Source organism: Oratosquilla oratoria, chromosome 4, assembly GCF_046742065.1.
Source record: "Oratosquilla oratoria isolate Oo_2021 chromosome 4, ASM4674206v1, whole genome shotgun sequence".
NCBI lineage: Eukaryota > Metazoa > Arthropoda > Malacostraca > Stomatopoda > Squillidae > Oratosquilla > Oratosquilla oratoria.
In genome coordinates, this window is record NC_134780.1 from 87498163 (window position 1) to 87507378 (window position 9216).

The window sequence follows — 9216 nt, forward strand, 5'->3', positions numbered from 1 at the left end:
CGACAAGAGAAAGACTATAAATAGCTTCTGGGAATCCTGGCAGACACAAAGAGACATAAACGCCGATGACACGGATCGTAAACCCGATAAGAGGGGAGATCGAGCAAGACGATCTTGGAGGGGCCGAGGCGACAGAACGAGGCAATAAGGATCGGAAAAGGGCTGTCGAGGACGTCTGATGGAGACGTCTTGGCACTCCGCAAGAGCGACTTCGAGGTCGACAAAGACGGGTGTTACTCTTTAAGTTGTGACCGAACTCAATGAAGAAGAAATAAAGAATCTAGTTGCTCAGGCGGTGGTAGTCGGGGGGTGGGGGTTTGGTGGTGATGGTGGGGGAGGGGGAGGGGGAGGGGGAGGGGGGAGGACTTCTATTGTGGGAAACAGGAGATGAGTGGTGAGTTGGATGCAGCCTGTCATGTTGAACTGTGGACAACCCCCACCTAAGAGGGAGTCGAGGGGAGGGGGGATGGTCAATCGAGCAGACCCTGTGATCATTTGTTCGTTTTTTTTTGGTATGCAATCATGGCCTCCTTCAATGACTCATTCATTCGTTCACTCACGCACTCACTCACTCACTCGTCTTCCTCTCTCTCCCTCCCCCCTCTCCCTCCCCCCTCTCCCTCTCTCTCTCTCTCTCTCTCTCTCACACTCTCAAAAACACTCTCAAACACACAAACTCTCTCAAACACACACACACACACACACACACACACACACACACACACACACACACACACACACACACACTCACACACACACACACACACACACACAATTAAACACACGCACACACACGCACACACAATTACACACACGCACACACACACACACACACACACACACACACACACACACACACACACACACACACACACACACACACACACACACACACACACACACACACACACACACACACACACACACACACACACACACACACACACACACACACACACACACACACACACACACCTTTTGTTTTTCATTCAGAATAGCGTAATCATTTGGAAGTCGACAAAAGAACTATAGAATATGGCAATATTACATTATTGAAAAATTACGATATGCTGGTATTAAAGCATGCTGATATTACTCTACGCCGACCTTACTATATGGTGATATATTCTAATATTACGAAACTTTTCAGCTCTTAGAAGATGATAAAAATTCATTAAAAAATCTAGTTCCTCCGGATTCTGTTATTGGTAATTTTTTTTGTCAAATAACTAGAATTTTTTCCTGTCGCTTTTTTTTCTACTCATTTTGAATGCGGTAAAAATATAAAAAAAATACAAAAACAAAGGAAAATGGACAGAAAATCAAAAGATTGGGGATATATGGTCATTGGACGATGTACAAGAAGCAGATTTGTGAGATACTTTTTACATAACTTCGACAAATATATGTATGGTTGGCTCTGTCGGAACATATTTATTGAAATTTTCTAATATTCATAAGTCAAAGTCAAGGAAAACAATAATAAATAAAGCGAAATAAATAAATAAATAAATAGACAAATAGGTAACTCGAAAACAAGTACCACTCACGAACATATTTATTGAAATTTTCTAATATTCATAAGTCAAAGTCAAGGAAAACAATAATAAATAAAGCGAAATAAATAAATAAATAAATAGACAAATAGGTAATTCGAAAACAAGTACCATTCACTTAAATTTTGGCATTTTTAATGACTTTCTTTATCTAATCATAGAGGTCACGAACAAGAGGAGACGAGCTCTACGAGTACAAGGAAGTACACACCACAATGTAGAGAGAAAACAGCTTAGCTCTCTCTCCCTCTCTCGCTCACTCACTCATAATCTCATATGAGGCTGTAAATGTCTTGTAGAGACCTCTTTCTCTTTTTGTATGAAGCATTATCGTTGATAAGACCTTATATATTCTTGTTTTATTACTTGATACAACTACATAATATCCTTTCCCAACAAAGGTTTAGATAGAATGTTGTTTATCTTAGATATATACAATTTTGCAGACAGCCATAACTGACTTACGGTAATTTAGAAATGTTCAAATTCGCTTTACTAGGAAGTAATTTTTTTCAACATATCGGATACTTAACAACGTAACTTTTTGAAAATCGGTAGTCTATTATAAGTCATAACATTATATATAATTTTACACTCTTTGTGAGCAGGTACCTCACAATTAATGGAAGAAAATATTGACTCCCATGCCTAAATGGCTTCACATTGAACCGTATACAAGTATATAACAACAATAAATATATATTTCACTTGATAATGTATTATACATATGTTCAAGGAGTATGGTGCTTACATTCATGTAAGGTATGCGTACCTGGGTAATTTCCATGCTTAATAAGAAAAGAATATACTATAGTGTTTGGTCTCGTATACTGTACCTTTAAGAAAATATCATTCATTGCCAAATACACACACACACACACACACACACACACACACACACACACACACACACACACACACACACACACACACACACACACACACACACACACACACACACACACACACACACACACACACACACACACACACACACAATGGTAGCGTTCCCAGCCGCTGCTACAACGGTCCGAGTTCGAATCCCGCCCAGGGCTGAAATAATTTCAATATTGCTGCGCTGCGAGTCGTTACTCCAACTTTCGTGGACGGGAAGGTGTGTGTATGTGTGTGTGTGTGCGTGTAAGGTCACAGTATTACCCATAGATCGGTCATAGGAGCTCTGAGCTCTCATCCGGGAGGTTAATAACTGTCGCTCACGAGTCCAATACGTGATCCAAGACCATGGTAAATCACACACACACGCACACACACACACACACACACACACACACACACACACACACACACACACACACACACACACACACACACACACACACACACACACACACACACACACACACACACACACACACACACACACACACACACACACACGACTATTAAATGACGCTGCTTTCAAATCGTCTAAGGAGTTCATTATTATATAGATGATGTACAATTAGCTTCACTTATAAGTACTACAGTGACTGACGTCTTCTGCCAAGTCTTTGTGTTTCAAGGATTCATGATTCGGTTTAACGTCGCGAACTCTCCCTACTAGGAGGCCAGGACGGTGCCCCTTACAGAGGACTTTGTAGCGTAGGATTTAATCAACTATGCTCTTGGTCCAACACGCTAGCGGCAGGGTTCAAAATGTTGATCTCTGCAATAAGTAGAGACGATCCAACCTGCCTGACCAGTATCCATAAATGATTCATATATGTATAAATCTACAATATAAAGATATAAGATTATGGTATCTCTCCAGAAAACTGTAGTACTTATGAGTGAAAATGATTGTAGAAATAGAGACACGGGTATTGACTGTTATGACTATTAAAAAAAAAAAAAAAAAAAAAAGAGGAAGCTAGTGTCTTTACTAAATGTTCATACTACTATCCAAAAAACAATAGAAGTCGCTGGCTGAGCGGGTTAGGGCGTCGTTACTTGCGACGAAGGTCGAGGGGAGGGCGGTTCGAATCCTGCCACCGGCGAAGTTGAACCAAAGGCATGGTTGATTAAATTCTACGCTACAAAGCCCTCTGTGAGGGGCACCATCCTAGCCTCCCGATAGGGGGGAGTGTGTGACGTTAAAAAAAAAAAAAAAATCCAAATAAAATGTGTGAACCATCAGTTATGTGTGTTTATACAGCGAATCAGCTAAGTGACTGTGCTACGCAAGTGCAATAAACATTAAGTATGCTAAGGTTTATATTCATTTCTGTTATTATATCATATGTGGGTTTTTTCTCTGGCGGGCTGCCAATTAATTATCTGACGTAATAATGGCCAGAAGATATTAGATTTACGTACGAAATTAGTCTTTTCATTATCTTGAAATTGAAATAAATTGTTATTATCCTGTAACAATATTTCCTTGTTCAGACATTTTTCTTCTTTGAAAATCTCGAAAACTCGAAATTCTTCAATATTCAGAAGTAATATTAGAAAGTGCTTCAATTACCCGAAATTTTCTAGGTTTTGGAAATTTGTATTATTTTTTTTCAATAGAAAGACTAAAAAAAGGGGAGTTCTACAAGATTCAGTAATTGTGCCAGTGATGTTTCTTATCTATGTCAATGACATAAAGAAAGGAACAAGATATGCCAACATATTTGCAGATGACGATAGACTGTTGCAAAAAGATCTAGACACTATTTTTGCAAGGAGCCAAGAATGGAAGATGAAGTTCAATACCAAAAAATGCGAAGTACTGGAAATGGGCAATAGTGACAAAAGACGATCCTTAAACTATGCTTTGGAAAATGAACACATTAAAAAACCAAAAGAGGAGAAAGATTTAGGAGTCTTGATAAAAGACCTGTCACCTTACAGACATATCAGGAGAATAGTGAGAGAGACATACGGACTACTACAGAAGATTAAAGTGACGTTTCACCCTTTGTAAAAAAAAAAAAAAAAAAAAAAAAAAAAAAAAAAAAAAAAAAAAAAAAAAAAAAAAAAAAAAAAAAAAAAAAAAAAAAAAAAAAAAAAAAAAAAAAAAATCGAAACCCGTATTCGTCCAAAACTGGAATAAGCATCAGTAGTATGGTCCTTATACAGAGTGAACGTTATAGGCAAGATCGAGAGAATACAGAAGTCAGCAACCAAACTATTCCCCAACCTGGAAGACGAACCATATAAGGAAAGATGATCCCCATACCGACATTTGTGGACTTAATCAACAACAAGAATTAACATTGTTGTACTACACACCTATTACTCAGCTTACTGTTTTTGTCTAGTTTTTTGAATGCTTGTAACAACATCTTTTCACTGTCATAGTTTTATAATGCTATAATCTTGTAGGATGTATATTTTCAGCAGTAATACTGCTATACCCAACAAACCGTTGATTATTATTATTATTATATTATTATTAAAAGCACTGGGTCTCCCAACTCTGAAAGATCGAAGAGGGAGAGGTGATATAATTACAGTTCTGAAAGATCGAAGAGAAAGAGGTGACATAATTATAGTATTCAGGTCATAAAAGATGATAAGTTTTATTGGCGGAAGAGATCTCATTGATTAAAGATTGAATTAAGAAAGATCAAATGTCTAAAGGAGGTAAAGAAATACAATTTTCCATACAGATGCATAAATACATAAAATAGATTAGAAAGAGATATAGCCCAGGCTCGAACAATACACGATTTTATATTTAAAAATGATAACTAAAAATCAAGGAAACAGATTAAGTTGGAACTGCACAGGAATTTGAGGCTAGGTTTGATGAAAAAGAGAGAGAGAATAGAGGATGGAATTCCTTTCCTGTATACTACAATTAGGTAAACACGATTAATTGAACACACACACACACACACACACACACACACACACACACACACACACACACACACACACACACACACACACACACACACACACACACACACACACACACTCGGACTCTCGTGGGCGGGGAGTTGGGTGTGTGTGTGTGTGGAAGGTCATAGTATTACCCATAGATCGGTTATACGAGCTCTGAGCTCTCTTCCGGGAGGGAAATAGCTGTCGATCACGAGTCCAACACGTGATCCAAAGACCAAGGTGAATACACACACACACACACACACACACACACACACACACACACACACACACACACACACACACACACACACACACACACACACACTCACTCACTCACTCACTCACTCACTCACTCACTCACTGCAGACTTACCAACGTACCCGGGAAGTAATTCTCACTTTCCCTACCTACACAAGTATGGACAACGGAGGCACGCACGAACTTACGCACGCAACAGCAGCGACACCAGGAAGAGACACGAACAGGTAAATAGGAAAGATATTAACGAAAGAGCTCAGTTCAGCCTCACTCTCTCCTTTTATACGTCACACAGAGGCAAAGACCTTGCATGAAGAATGTTTGTACAACAATGAGACAGCAAACGTCTATATTCTGTACTCTTCATTTATTCAGCTCGCGACGACTGAGCCTCGCATTCAGTCATATTTACGAATAAAAAAAATCCTTTCTTTCTTTCTTTCTTTTAGCCGAGGGAGAATAAGGTTTTGTATTTATTCAGGAGTTGGTATATATGAACTGTTTGTGGCTCAAGTGTTACTTTATCGTAAGAGGGGAAAGAGAGGCAGGGAGGAAGGAGAGAGGAAGAGGGGGAGTGACGGGGGGGGGAACGGGGAGCATGTGGGGGGATTATTTGCATGAACGCTTGCCTGGAACATTGCTTCTGCTTTTGGGAAAGAAAGGGAGGAGGAGGAAGAGGAGGAGGAGGTGGGGTGTGTATGATGATATCGGGAAATAGAGGAAAGGGAGGGAAAGAATAGATCAGAGGGAGAAGAAGAAGGATAAAGACGAGGAGAAGGAAGAGTTAGTGGAGGATGGTTAATGTGTGTGTGAGTGTGAGTTTATATGCATGTGTGTATGTGTGTGTGTGTGTGTGTGTGTGTGTGTGTGTGTGTGTGTGTGTGCATGTGTATGTGTATGTGTATGTGTATGTGTGTGTGTGTGTGTGTGTGTGTGTATGTGTTAGTGTGTGTGTATGTGTATGTGTATGTGTATGTGTATGTGTGTGTGTGTGTGTGTGTGTATGCGTATGTGTGAGTGTGTGTGTGTGTGTATGTGTGAGAGTGTGTGTTTGTATGTATGTGAGTGTGTGTTTGTGTGTGTATGTGTGAGAGCGTGTGTGTGTGTGTATGTGTGAGAGTGTGTGTTTGTATGTATGTGAGTGTGTGTGTGTGTGTATGTATGTGTGTGTATGTGTGTATGTACGCGCGTACGCACGTTTCCAGTTGCATCTGTTGTGTGAGTGAAGGCAAGGGAACTCGCTCATGCTGGCAAAGGTGTTCAAGTTTTGGAAAATGTATGCTGAAGGCTCTGTTGGTGGCGCTCCACAAAGGCAAATGGGTGGAAGGCCAGGAGGAGGAGAAGGTGGAGGACGCAAAGGAGGAGAAGGAGGAGAAAGGAAGGGGGAGAAGGAAGAGGAGGTGAAGAATAAGGAGGAGAAAGAAAAGGGGGAGAAGGAAGAAGAGGGAGGAGAAAGGAAAAGGGGGAGAAGGAAGAAGTGAAGGATAAGGGGGAGGAAGAAAAGGGAGAGAAGGAAGAAGAGGTGAAGGGTAAGGAGGAGAAAGAAAAGGGGGAGAAGGAAGAAGAGGTGATAAGGAGGAGAAAGGAAAGGGGGAGAAGGAAGAAGGGGCGAGGGATAAGGAGGAGGTAGATTTGAGACCAGCCCTTAAGTCTGATAAGTTAAGGTAGCTATGAATTTACATGTTTTAATCAATTACGATTTGAATAGTCATTCTTATATGAATTAATAGACTTCTTTCAGCCCCTTATCCTCACCACACTTCATCGCGTTATGGCCAATGTTTCTGATGTTCCAGATCCACTGCAGGACCGTCGCTCTAGCTCTGAGGCACGATACAGCCTCTCGGGCTCACTACATTGGCTATGGCTTCTTTGTCAAATAACATTTACACGCCTACCCACTGGTGACAAGAACGATAGTCTTATATGTTACTTCATACACCATCTCATTTATCATGAAAACGCAGCCCCTACATCAGAGCAGACAGTATCCTTTGTCACGATCCAGTGAGCGCTTAATACTAGAAAGAAAAGGTCTTTGGAGCTGGAAGAGGCTAGGAAGTTTTCCAGTGTGTGTGTCTGAATGTGCGTGTGTTGGGGTGGTGGTCACAGACCAAAAATCAGGACTCAGTGGATGGCAAACAGTTTAATTTAATACTAAAGTGAGCTCCAAGAACTTGAAAAGCAGAAAAGCATAAATAAAAGGCCAATGGTCTCGAGGAACTATCCCAAAGACAAGACTGAATCAGGCCTTCTGCTCCCGTAGATAGATGTCTTCTTTCTTGCCAGATGGCTGCACGACTAGTTCACAACAGGGGATGCCTCAGAGTTCCTGAGTTCTACAAGAACAAGATAAGAACATAAGAACGAAGGAGACTGCAAGAGACCATACGGCCTAGTAGTGCCAGAGACCAAAGACTGGCACTTCGTGGAATCAAGATTATTTCATTCAGTGTTGAACTAATCTTCATGAGGTTGAAGAACAGCAATACATAAATGTAGGGGTACTTCAAGAATATGTTGAGAAACCGATGCTTACAGATTCCAGGCTTTCCGGTTGACAGGGTCTCAGAAAACTGAATATAATCATGTAACGTTAGCCATGATAAGATAACTGAATCAACGATCAGATTGGAAAGGGTTAACTGGGGCTGTTTATTAACCTGTTTAGTCTGAAAAACTTCTCCAAAGATAAATAGAACTGTATGGCGAAAGAAGATAATCAAGCGAACTACGTGGATGTAAGGTTTCCTCATAGTTTTCATTATCGAATGGGGGTTGTTTTCTTTGAGACGTCTTGTAGTCTTGTAGTTGAACCACCACTGAGCTTCTTTGGGAGCCCAGAGGTAGTAGTGGGTTTAACATCTCACCAACATTTTTGTCGTATCTTTATTTGGTCATTTATTGAACAGCAAGATATTTGATTATTTTCTTTTGATGTTTGAATGTTATAGTAATTATCAGCCATATGTACAAGATAGTAAAACATATATTGTGGCGTTATCTATTAGCACATAGGAACATCACGAGAACATATATCCTCCACGGCTACCCCCCGTGTAAGGGGGAAAAAGCCTTTGGTATATGTGTGTATGCATGTATGACTAGTTTTGATACGATGGTACACTTTACATAATTTTGTTTTGGTTGCCAGATTATTTTATTCAGCCTAGGAGAGGACCTCGCCCTAGAGAGGCAAATGGCGAACTTCTTCCTCCTTACCTATCTCTCTTACCTTCCCCTCCCGCTTCCCTACCCTTTCCTTTATTCCTTTCTTCTTTCTCACACTTCCCTCTCTTAATACTCTTCCTTTTACCCTGATACCTTTCATTCCCGTCCCCCTTAATGCTTTTCTTTCTCATTTCCCTATTCTTCTTTTACCCGCTCCTCCCCACCCCACCCATTCCCTTTCCACAATTTTCTCTCTTTTTTCTTCTTCCTTTGGACCTTTTTTTCTCTCCTCCATCAACGCGTTCTCTCAAGTTTCTGAGCTTCTCCCCGCTCTCTCTTCGTTGAGCAGTCCCTCCTCGCTTGTTTATCTTCTCACACTTTCCTACCCACTCATACTCTCACACCCTCACGC